Source organism: Dromaius novaehollandiae, chromosome 3 (genome assembly GCF_036370855.1).
Source record: "Dromaius novaehollandiae isolate bDroNov1 chromosome 3, bDroNov1.hap1, whole genome shotgun sequence".
NCBI classification, from domain to species: domain Eukaryota; kingdom Metazoa; phylum Chordata; class Aves; order Casuariiformes; family Dromaiidae; genus Dromaius; species Dromaius novaehollandiae.
The window spans coordinates 33,522,651-33,535,905 of record NC_088100.1 but is presented as its reverse complement, the minus strand read 5'-3'; the positions used below and the strand labels follow the sequence as shown (position 1 = coordinate 33,535,905).

Sequence of the window (13,255 nt, the reverse complement as noted above, 5' to 3'; positions counted from 1 at the left end):
ATAAAATAATTTCATCTGGGGTTGTCATTTACAATAACAGGGCTCAAGAACTCTAGGCATAGTCAAGGAGATATTGTGCTGAATGCTGCACAAGCACATGGAGCCTGGAGCCTTTGCTTCAAATAATATATTATCTGCATTTTCAATGCTATAATCTTTTTTGCAAATTTCTCTTGGGACTTCAGAGAGCCTCAGAGTCAGGCCTCGGCTTTCACACAGTCTACTTGCAAGCATTAGTGCAGGGCTCTGCTTCTTCATATAAAATTCAATGATGGATTCTAGTTTGAAACAAGAGCCACGGGTATGTGTGATCAGTAAGATGACATGGGGAAAAAATGCCTAAAGAATATATGTTGGTAAAGCAAACACTTAGTGAAGAACTTCTTCTTTTGAAAGGTTTTTAAGGAGGTGCAACAACTTAACTATTATTGATGTGGATAATTTCTCATGGGTACTGCAGCAAAGTACCTCTTCAGAGGCCTCATTCAAGGAGAGAAAGATGCATATTGGGTTCAAGAAGATTTTGCCTATATCAGAAATACAGCGGGGAAAAACACTGAAGGCTAGGCAAATGTAACTCCAGGTTAGGTTTACTGAGACGTGAAAGAGAATTACAATTGGGACAGAGAGAACACATTTAGGGAGAAAACAGCATATTAATCTGATACTGAATTCACACTTAATAAAAAACATCATATCAGAGAAAACTGAGTCACTGTGGGTCTGCTCTGCTCTTGCTTCTTCTCATGCAGCTGCTGCCATGGCGAGCTGTGTGGGACTGGGCTGACAGAGAGGTTAGGGGAGCAGTGAGACTCATCCTGGCAATGAACTCATCTTTCCTCAGTACCGAGCAATCCTACAGAGGGGAAAGATATTTGCCTGATTGTTTAATTCATATATTATCTCCTTAAATGTGTACCAGAAATAGACGGAGCAAAGGAGACAGCTTACCATCCAGTGCTCCATCCTTATCGCTCACTATAAGTATCTGGCTGCCCTAGGACCACTTGGCCGGAAAACTCATTGGACTTTCCAGGCAAGTTTACTGGGGAATTCACTTAGCTGACTTATAAAGTTGAGCATTTATTGACCGGGAAGCCTCACTAAATTCCATATTTTCTTTGCCTAGAAGAAAATTAGAGATCTTCCCTACGTTTTCATTTTTCATCTTGAAAGTGTATACACCAAGAAGTATGGAATTCCCCTCGACTCTTCCTTCCAGCAGTGAGAGACAACCAACTTCTACTAGTCCTAAGATACAAATACACATAGATTTTTCTCGTATGATGTGTTCAGCAGCAAAACAAACTGTACAGAGAGAACAAACAAGCAGAAAAAAAGATACAGTGAACACATCATTTTGCACATCCTCCTCCTCCCTCTTCTCCCTCGCAAGTACAGGGCTCACATCCATGCTCTCAAACCGTCTGATTTCTAGCTTTGGTTTACTGCTTAAGAATCTTTCAAGTGAAGGACTGGAAAAAATAGATTGTATAACGGCCTGCCAAGGCTGCAACCGTATGTAGTGTACAAAAAGGAATCTTCTTTTAAAAGTATGATCTAATCCCACCAGGAATTGATCCAAGAATGTCCTGTCTGCTACACAGGAGGTCACATTAGTTCCTTTGGGGTTATATATTGTTAAACTAAGAATTTGTTATGAGGTCATGAGGTACATCACCAACATTATGGAATCCTTTTGCTATGCTGTGATGTTGCTTCATAAACATCTGTAAAATTTCCAGGTCCCTGCAACAGCCGTCACTGGATCTGGCTTTATGTCACAAGGACTTCCATCTGGATCAATATTCCAACCTTATAAACTAAGAGCAAAAATACTTAGATTAAATTCTATGGCTCCAGTGTGTGGATAAGAAACTCCTAAAATCTGGCATCTAAAATTGCACTGCAGTTAAACACACTTAGGATAATTGGCACTTCTCCTTATCAATTCAATGAACTAAGAAGCATATTTTAATATGTTTCAAAACTCACTAGACTACATCCACTGAAAATTTGAGAGAATGATAGGATCCCATATTCCATACATTGCAAATTTTAACTATGACTCAGCACTTCAATTTCAGTTTAATTTCCACCTCTATAAGCCACTGATGGCATTATCCCTATTTACTTCTACTGTCATTTTAATATTTCAGTATTACTCATTACCTCAATGTAACACATAAATGATAGAGGACTTACAAATCATACTTATCACAATCTTCCTCAGAGACTGCTTGCATAGTTTTGTATTATTTTACACTGTTCCCACTTGTACATTATTTAGAGTCTTGACTTTCAAACATTTGAATAATCCTGCTGAAATAATCAGCCCAGGAAATTTACTGGAATCCATGAAGTCCTGTTTCCTGTAGGTGTGTCTCTCAGGTTGTCCAATACAAATTCTCTGATGGGTTTTCAATAAAGAGTGCTCTTACGTGCAGCATTTCCTTCATGATCTCTCAAGGCACATCCTCTCTCTGAACATCTTCTTTCAGGGAATTGGTAGAAAATTACCTTAAAGTTTTCTACTGTCTCAAATTTGGTTCCTAGATTCAAATTGGTTCCTAGATCCAAAAAATCCTGAATGAGTAGGTGTGAGACGGAGAACTGAAAAAGACAACCAGTTGACAGAAGAACACAGAAGAAACAAATCTCGTTTTCCATTGGAAAGCATTTTGAATAGAAGTTTATAAAGCTATGTACAATCAAAGCCTAATTTCTTCATAGCCTACAAATCACAGATTATAATTAGATAGTATACAGTTTCCCCTATTTGATCTCTCAAGTATTAGTAAACCTTCTGTACAAAACAAATTGCTTTAAAACAGGTCCTTTTGAGACTGCCTGTTATCCCTTCACAAATAGTTAATCGTAATAAACTTGCCAGCCAATATTGAAATTCGAATTACGTTAATGGACCATGATAGATATTTGACATGTTTATGCAAGGGTTCTTTTAAATGTAGCCATTGATGGACTATAAAATAAAAAGGAATATATCCCAGGAAACAGTTTTACAAATTTATCTCCATTATTTTTTGCTTTATTTTCAGATACCAGCTAGCAGCTAATTAAAGTTTACAAGAAGAATGATTTTATTTTATTCTGAAATTAAAACCAGGATGAAATTGAGAGTGAGAAGAACAGAAAGATGTTCCTTGATAGATTAGGTATGAAAGATGCAAATTTGTTCTAGAAGTGTGTAATTATTTCAAGGAATCTACTGCTCAAAAGAAGATAAATGATATATTAGAAGAATTCTATAAAAATCCAGGTAAGAATTTCTAACGAGAAAATTGATGATTATTTTAAAAGATGAGTCTGCTGTCACTTACACATAATGGGAAAAATCTCTTAGTTTTTTTTTTGTCTCACCGGAAATTGAGAAAAGCAATTAAATTCTTCAAATTTGAAAACTTTTACTAATGACAGGTTTCCAATAGTGTTTAACAGACATTACTGATTGCACATACTTCAGACTTTAATTCAAATATTTATTTCCTTTACTAAAGAGTTACTTGGACTACTGCTGTACAAACAGAAACAATCTTGCACTGCTTAAAATAGACAAGGGTCATTTGAACTATAACAGTTTGTACGCCAAAGTCCGTCCTTAATAAAGGCTGCAAATTCATTGTCAGCCCTTTTAATATCCAATACAGAGTATATGCTGTCAAAATGAATTTTAAAAAGAACAGGTAGACTTTAGGAAATACAGCTTATCTATTAGACAAAACAGACACAAAACCCAATATCTAAAACCTGTTCCACAAACTGTATCATGTTAATTACCTAAAATTTCTTTTCTGTGGTGGTTTTCACTGCTCTCAAAAATCCTTTGATTGCACTGAATAGCTGTGCAAAATCCTGAGTCATTTCAGTCTCGAAAGATCTTTACCCAGTGGATTAAGGTAGTTAGTGGTATGAAGTATCTGAAAACTACATTAAATCTGAGAGCCATCAAATGAGATTATTTCTATTCCTTTTGTGTTGGACACATCTTCTACACTGCAACACCTCTGTATTTATGTATGTATATATTATGAAATAGGCATTTTTCAGTGTCTTTTGATTTAGCAAAGGGAGCTATCATCAGATAAGTACATGCTTGGAGTCAGACAAAATTCAAGCACTTTTAGGTGGAAACTAAGTCTTACATGCTTGTGTGACACCCAGCAAAATGCAACTGAAGATTCTGCTTTCTGTGGCAAGCTAGAATAATACACATTTCATCTTTGTTAAATAATCCCTCTTTAAAAATGTCCCTAGGGTTCTTTTTCATTTAGACTGCAGACCAGCAGTAGTATTTTGGATCAGTGAGCTAGTATGTATTTCATGCATATTCATTTTGCAATCTAATCATAGGCATGTTGGGGCCATAAATGAAAGAATGCAAAGTATAAACCTTCTTGGGAATCCTACCATTTTGTGGGTAGCACAGGCCAACTCCTTCACCAAGTCCAAAGTGAAGAAAACACTCTGTGTGTTCAACCAGACCTAATAATAGCATACGATTTTCTGTCAGAAAAAGTTTTCCACAAAAAGTGTCTGTACGATACTTCTGTTACACCTTATGATAGTGAACAAGTCCAAGAGCACTGTATACCAATTCTGGCACTTACCTTCTAGAGGTTTCTCTTCCACTGGCTTAGACAGTCTGAACACAGTGACAGAATAGAAACAGGAAAAGAAGTTGCTTAAAAATGAACCCTATAAAATAGAGAAATGACAGAAATTTAAGTTTGGAAATGTCTCAGAATGGGCATGGACCTGTTGAGAACAAGATTAAGTGTATCTAGATCAGCCCTGACAGATATTTGGGTAACCTATTTCTAAAATCTTCCCATGGAAATTTAAAAGGAGAAGCAACATAGTGGAGTTTCCATTGCTTTAGAACTCTCCTTAGAAGCCTTTCTTGAATATATGTTTTGATGAAAATTAAACTGTTCTATTCTTGCCCAACTGATAGCTCTTCCCTTTGCAGCAACCTTCTACAGACTGGAGGAGTTAATGTGCTCCCTTTGAGAGTGCTTATACACACACACATACACACACACACGTATGTATGTACATATGTATATATCTAATTAACTCAGATCTGTTGTAAGTAAGTTTGTAAGTGCCTACTGAAGTGTTGTCCCAAAGAAATCACTGAAGTTCCCTTTCCAATCAGTAGGGTGAAGAAGGAGGCTCTGAATGTCTCCAGAGCAGATCTTGTCTACATGACACCAGAGGTCTTCCCAGACACTTAACTCTTTCCCTTGACTGCACAGAGAACGTAGGCACAGTTAAAGGGGATTCTTCACTAAATGCCTACCATTAAAGTGCAAGTCAGACACCTAAATGAGAATGACTGTTTCCCACTCCCCATTTCTTCTATTGTCTCTTAGGGATCATATTTTCTAAAATGTTTATGTTTATTGTTGTCCTCTGGCTTCTTTCTAAAAGTGTGTTGTTCCATAGTAGCCCAGCTGATGCACTGTTTACCCCAACTAGCGCAGATCAAGTTACCTTCTCTGCTTTACATATGACACTTACTTAATACATCACAGAATAAGTTTTGCCTTTTCAACAGCAGCATCATATTGCCAAACTGAACTGAGTTTCTAGGCCACAGTGATTTCTTTACCCTTTTCTGTGGTGTTCCAACCTACCAAACCTCAGAAGGGGAAAGGTGGCAAAGGTATTACTCTGGTACTGGGATCTATTGGTTGGATGAGACACTGTGAGGAAGGAGTGACACTGAGATGACAATATGAAATTAAAGCTAATTAGAAGTCTGACTATTTACTTCGCTGAAAACAGAAGTAGATTTTATGTTGAAGGAAGACTGCATGTCTCACGCAGTGCTTAGCTTTATATTCCCTTTGAGTTGTATCTTTATGCATAATTGCATGAAACTACTTAGGGAGTTTTATTACTATATTGAATAACAGAATCCAGAGCTGGTGGGAACTGAAAGATGTATCTAGTCCCAAGGCATAATCAATTATATCTATGTCATTCCTGACTTATTTGTCAGACCGGCTTTTAAAGAGGCACCACAGTCCACACCAAGGCCATCTATTTCAGTGCTTCCACTATTTCTGGCAAAAATAATCTAATGACAATATCCGACCTGAAATTTTACTATGATTTAAGCCCATTTTATATTTTCCTACACCCATGAACCCAGAGAACAGATTATCATCTTCCTATTTTCAAGTCTTTTACATACTTGAAGAATTGCCATGTCTCTCCAGCACTTTTACCTTTTTTATAGTAACACATTGTTGATTCACGTTTAACCTGAGCACCACCATCTATTCTTCATGCTACACTTCAGATAAGAACTATCATCTGAATAGAGCAATATTTTGAATTTGTCCCTGAACTGCATCCTAATTTTCTCAAACTGTTTCTCCACCTCAGTATTAAACTTCCCTTGGGTATATTTCAGTCCTCCCAGCTTTGAGCTGTCTGTAAACATAAAATACATGTAATCAATACTGAGAAATATAGCTTATGGTTATTATATATCTGCAAGCCATTGCACACATGAGATTTTCTGCATGGTGTATGGGAGGGACAAAAGAAGACAGAAACAGAAGAACAGTTTGAGATCACTACGATACAGGAGTAGTCACACCGAGCACATTTATTCATAAACAAAAGTTATTAGAGAAGTGATTCATGTAAACAACACTATCTCTAAGCAATTCTAATTTACATATCTTATATTAACAGAACATGGCAGAAATCCACACTTCCCCAATTTTAGTGCTAGCTACATTCACATACAAATCTATCATTCTCTTAACTATGTTCTCAAATCTCTTTTGTAGAGGTGTTTTAGGAATATTAGACATTTTGTGCTTTACTGATGTTTACATTTAATAATTGAACCATAGATGTAGTTTCCAAATAGAAGCTAGCTATTTGTCACTTTTTGTTACCTTAATCAAATTTTGAGGTACCCTGATAAATCATTAAGGCCTGCTCTATGCCTTCCCCAAAACAATGCCATCACACGCAGCACAAAGGCTGCTATTCATCTCTTCAACTATACACACACATGTACTCAGCTATCTGAAAATGCACTGTTTAGTTCTCAGACACTGTTTTTTAGTTTGCACTTACCCTTTACAAGTCTTTATATAATCATCCCAGAATGCTTTTACTTTTCATTTTGTGAGATAACCATGGAGACCTGAAAGGGTTGATGTTTCTCAGCGAGGAGGAGTAAGGCACTGCTGCAGAGTCTTTGTAGAGAAAGTAATCCAAAACTAATCCTGTTTATTTCAGCAATAGTTGTTCTATAGCCCAAGCAGTCAACATTGCTCAGAATTTTTAGTAGATTTTTTTTTCTTAATCTGGAAGCAGTTCTAAAAGAAAAACAGAAAAAGAATATTTAATTGTTGTGAACAGTTAGCAACACGATCAGCTATGTCAGAAACACTGCAACAGCAGCTTCATGTGTTGTTCCCAGGCGTGTTCAGCAAGTTAATTTTAGCAGTCCTTATGTATTCTCAGAACATGTGTTCATTCTTTATGAAATTGTGGGATATCTTAGTAGAGGGATTTCATGTAAATTATTTATGAATAATACTGTGGCTTGGTTTGGCTTATGTCCACTCTCAGTGAAAGAACTTTAAACTTCTTAAGTAGAAGCAAGATTTGAAATATTAAAGAGGAATATTTTTATATACATTCTTTTTCTATCTATGGATTTCAGACACGAGATAAAAGGTTTCTATTGTTCATTATTTCAGCTCTCTTGGTACTACTGCAGAGCATTCACTGCAGAGTTTGAAGCTACAGCTTGGGGATTTCAAACTGACAGAGAAATGCTTCAAACTAGCAGTCTCCTTTTGATTTGCCAGAAAGAAGTCTGAGCTAGCAACAGCAGTATTCTTATGGTACAAGAAAGATCAAATATAATGAATCACATTTGTCACTCACTGGAGAAACAATTACATTTCTCCATTAAATAATAGCAGTTTGTATCAGGTAATGATATCAGGAGTCCATACCTGAGCCCTAACTGTATTATGCATCACTGAAAGTTTTGCCCTCGGGAAGGGAGACCTTAGTGGACAGCATGGTCACGTTTATATTCAGACCTGGCCAACTTCTCACACTCCTTTTTAACAGATGCACTCAGATACAAAACAAGTCATGCTGTCCAGCCAGTTTTGTTATCTTTAAATAAGAATACATTTCAAATAAAAATTAATTCAGTAGCTGCTCAAGTAATTTCCATTACCCAGTTTAATGCTCCCCACTATAGACAAATCTTCTTCATGGAACCATACGGTGACAGATCGGTTCTGCCTTGTTATCAGGCATCTAGCAAGTGAGTCTCATCAAACAACTCTGGAGACTATAAATGATGTTCTTGTTCCCCTGGATACACTCTTGTGTCCTTTGCAATTTTACTTTCTTTTGCCTTTCAAAAAGAATTACTAAAGAGTAGAATTTGAACTTATCCATCAGATTCAAGGTTGTCCTTTGTCTTGAATGAACATATTTACTGTTTGTTATGGCTACTGTATTCAAGTAATTTTGTCATCTAAACTCTTGCACTGTAAGGCAATGTGCAGTATACAGCACTTTTAGCTGTCTTTCATTTTTTTGTAATACGTCTTTTTTATTTCTCTCCTTGAAATTCTGGAAACTTCCCCCCCAAATGACAACCAAATATTCTATATCTTGCTATTTTCTCTCAGTATGTAATAAGATTGACCAAAGCAGTTCTTTGTTCTGTAGCTGCATTCTCTGTACCCTTTCCTATTTTTGCGCTTTACCTATAAATTTGGAATTTCATATTAAAAGAAAGGAAAAAAAAAAAAAAGAAATCCATGGATCTCAACTTACCATATCAACATGCTCCTGAACTCAGTAGATCATTTTCCAAATCACAGCAAATCAGTTTCACTAAGTGAATTCCTAAACTTTGTGGAATGTGAATAAAGCAATATATAATCTGAAGTATGGAATTTCAACGCTATAATAGAAAAGATGGTACTTTAGGTAAAGCGGCTGTTGACCAATACAAGAATATAAAAATTTGTCAGGCTGTTTGATCAGAAACATAGTATTCTAATATCCATTTCTGAATGCAATATTAAATGAAGATGCACTCAGCGTTTCTGTGTCAGTCAGCAGCTCAATACTCAGGGCCTTGTAAATATGAGTTGTTAGAATTATTATTCAACCAGAAAGCACACAAAGTGAAGGCAAACTCTCTGAGAGCATTAGTCTGAATGTGTTTTACTGATTATCCTGAGCATGTTGGGGGGTGCTCAGTCAATTAAGTTACAAGAGAAAAAAAGTTTGAACTCAAGTATACTGTAAACAACAAAAATTCAGCAGCCACCTTGAGCGCAAGCTGAACCTGAGATTCAAACATATATTCTAAATATACAGGCATACCTTGGAGATACTGCGGGTTTGGTTACAGACCACCACAATAAAGCGAATATCACAATAAAGCGAGTCACACAAATTTTTGGCTTCCCAGTGCATATAAAAGTTATGTTTACACTATAACATAGTCTATTAAGTGTGCAATAGAGTAATGTCTAAAAAGAATGTACATACCTTAATTAAAAAATACTTTATTGCTAAAAAATGCTAGCCATCATCTGAGTCTTCAGCAAGTCGTAATCTTTTTGCTGATGGAGGGTCTTGCTTCGATGTTGATGGCTGCTGACTGATCAGGGTGATGGTTGCTGAAGGTTGGGGTGTCTGTGGTAATTTCCTAAAATAAGACAACAATGAAGTCTGCCGCTTTGATTGACCCTTCCTTTCACAAAGGATTTCTCTGTAGCACATGATGCTGTTTGATAGCATTTTACCCACAATAGAACTTCTTTCAAAATTGGAGTCGATCCTCTCAAACCCTGCCGCTGTTTTATCAACTGTGTTTATGTAACATTCTAAATCCTCTCTTGTCACTTCAACAACGTTCACAGCATCTTCACCAGGAGTAGATTCCATCTCAAGAAACCACTTTCTTTGCTCATCCGTAAGAAGCAACTCCTCATCCGTTAAAGTTTTATCATGAGATTGCAGCAATTCAGTCACATCTTCAGGCACCATTTCTAATTCTAGTTCTCTTGCTATTTCCACCACATCTGCAGTTACCTCCTCCACTGAAGTCTTGAACCCCTCAAAGTCATCCATGAGGGTTGGAATCAACTTCTTCCAGACTCCTGTTAATGTTGATATTTTGACCTCCTCCCGTGAATCCCGAATGTTCTTAATGGCATCTGGAATAGTGAATCCTTTCCAGAAGGTTTTGAATTTACTTTGCCCAGATCCATCAGAGGAATCATTGTCTGTGGCAGCTATAGCCTTATGAAATGTATTTCTTAAATAATAAGACTTGAAAGTCGAAATTACGCCTTGATCCATGGCCTGCAGAATGGATGTTGTGTTAGCAGGCATGAAAACAACATTAACGTCATTGTACATCTCCATCAGAGCTCTTGGGTGACCAGGTGCATTGTCAATGAGCGATAATATTTTGAAAGGAATCTTTTTTTCTGAGCAGTAGATCTCAACAGTGGGCTTAAAATAGTCAGTAAACCATGTTGCAAACAGATGTGCTGTCATCCAGGCTTGGTCATTCCATTTATGAAGCACAGGCAGAGTAGATTTAGCATAATTCTTAAGGGCCCTAGGATTTTCAGAATGGTAAACGAGCATTGGCTTCAACTTGAAGTCACCAGCTGCCTTAGCCCCTAACAAGAGAGTCAGCCTGTCCTTTGAAGCTGGGCTTTGACTTCTCCTCCCTAGCTATGAAAGTCCTAGATGGCATCTTCTTCCATATATAAGGCTGTTTTGTCTCCATTGAAAATCTGCTGTTTAGTGTAGCCACCTTCATCAATTATCTATCTATCTTAGCTAGATCTTCTGGATAACTTGCTGCAGCTTCTACATGAGCACTTGCTGCTTCAGCTTGCACTTCTATGTTATGGAGACAGCTTCTTTCCTTAAACCTCATGAACCAACCAACCTCTGCTAGCTTCAGACTTTTCTCCTACAGCTTCCTCACCTCTCTCAGCCTTCATAGAACTGAAGAGAGTTAGGGCCTTGCACTGGATTAGGCTTTGGCTTAAGGGAATGTTGTGGCTGGTTTGATCTTCTATCCGGACCACTAAAACTTTCTCCTTATCAGCAATGAGGCTGTTTCGCTTTCTTATCACTCGTGTTCACTAGAGTAGCGCTTTTAATTTCCTTCAAGAACTTTTCCTTTGCATTCACAGTTTGGCTAACTGTTTGGTGCACGAGGCCTAGCTTTTGGCCTATCTCAGCTTTCGCCATGCCTTCCTCACTAAGTTTAATCATTTCTAGCTTTTGATTTAAAACGAGAGACATGCGACTCTTCCTTTCACTTGAACACTTAGAGGCCATTGTAGTGTTATTAATTGGCCTAATTTCAATATTGTTGTGTCTCAGGGAATAGGGAGGCCCGAGGAGAGGGAGAGAGACGGGGGAAAGGCCGGCCGGTGGAGCAGTCAGAACACACACAACATTTATTGATTAAGTTCGCCGTCTTGTATGGGCACGGTTCGTGAAGCCCCAAAACAATTACAATAGTAACATCAAAGATCACTGATCACAGATCACCATAACAGATACTGTATAATAATAATGAAAAAAATTGAAATATTATGAGAATTACCAAAATGTGACACAGACACACGAAGTGAGCACACGCTGTTGGAAAAATGGCACCAACAGACTTGCTCGACGCAAGGTTGCCACAAATCTTCAATTTGTAAAGACCACAATATCTGTGAAGCGCAATAAAGCGAAGCACAATAAAACGAGGTATGCCTGTATTTAGAAAAATATTATGCTGTGGGTTGACAATGTATTGCTGACTTAAAATTTACAATAGGAAATAATAAGGGAACTATGTTATGACACTGTTTCCCATGACATCCTTATAGACAACCTGATGAAGTACAGGCTGGTAAGTGGTCAGTGAGGGGGACTGAAAACTGGCTGAGCTGCTGGGCCAAAGGGTTGTGATCAGTGGCACAAAGTCCAGCTGGAGACCAGTCACTAGAGGTGTACCCAGGGGTCAATACTGGGGTCAACACTGTTTAACATCTTCATAATGACCTGGGTGATGGGACTGAATGGACCCTCAGCAAGTTTGCTGATGTTACAAAACTGGGAGGAGTAGCCGATACACCAGAGAGTTGTGCTGCCACTCAGAGGGACCTCAACAGGCTGGAGAAATGGGTGAAGAGGAACCTTATGAAGTTCAACAAAAGGAAACGCCAAGTCCTGTCCCTGGGGAGGAATAAACCCATGCACAGTGAAGGCTGGGGACCAAGCAGCTAGAGAGCAGCTTTGCAGAAAAGGTCTTGGGTTTCCTGGTGGACAAGAAGTTGACCATGAGCCAGCAACGTGCCCTTGTGGCCAAGAAGGCCAGTGGTATCCTGGGCTGCATTAGGCAGAGTGTTGCCAGGAGGTCGAGACAGGTGATCCCTCCCCTTTGCTCAGCACTGGTGAGCCCATATCTGGAGTGCTGGGTCCACAGTACAGTTGTATTGTGGATTTTACTTCCAGTTCCACTGAAATAAATACAAAATAATTAAACATTTCAGCGATGCAAAACTGCTGCAGGATTCATATCACACCCATTACTTCATACTTCTGTGTAACATAAATAACACTTATGCCTTTCCAGCAGGATTTTCAAGGTGAAGAACCATCTTTTCCTTGCCTTGATACAGATTAATTTAGCAAAAAATAAAATCAACAACTTTATGAAAGACACACCAGGACAGCAATGCCAGTTCTCCTTTTTTCAACATATGCTCTATGACCAAAGGTCTTACAAACTTTTCCAAAATGCTTGCGTACTTCAGCTCCCTTTCTTTAGAAGAAAAAGACATAGGTGCTGAGATTCTCTCATACTACTTAGCAGTCCAGAATTTAGCTATCTAGGATAAGTTTAGTCATCTGGGTGTCCGTCTGTCATCAACAGGGTGGCAAGTACTTCCAGTAGATGAGTCATTTCATCTTATTTTAGACATATATCTTAGGACAGTACGAATCACTCTGAAAATCCCTCTCCCCATGGATTATAGAGGAAGCCTAGATGACTAGCTTAACCCAGACACCTAACTTTTAGGCAGATAAGGTAGCTGCCTGCTGTTTAATGTTCCTGTAACAAAGGTGTCAACTAAAGGCAATATTGAGACAAGTTCATTTTAGATAGGCCACTGAACTATCAGATCATAAT

The 13,255-nt window shown here is 38.0% G+C and overlaps 1 long non-coding RNA gene across 1 annotated transcript; it reads right to left on the bottom strand.

Annotated features, from left to right (window-relative positions):
* Positions 1-574: 574 nt before the first annotated feature.
* Positions 575-4,703, bottom strand: LOC112980769 (uncharacterized). The gene is made up of 2 exons (XR_003258504.2): positions 4,629-4,703; positions 575-2,613 (listed from the first exon to the last, which is right to left on the bottom strand). It is a non-coding gene; the product is annotated as an uncharacterized LOC112980769 (long non-coding RNA).
* Between the last annotated feature and the right edge of the window lie 8,552 nt (positions 4,704-13,255).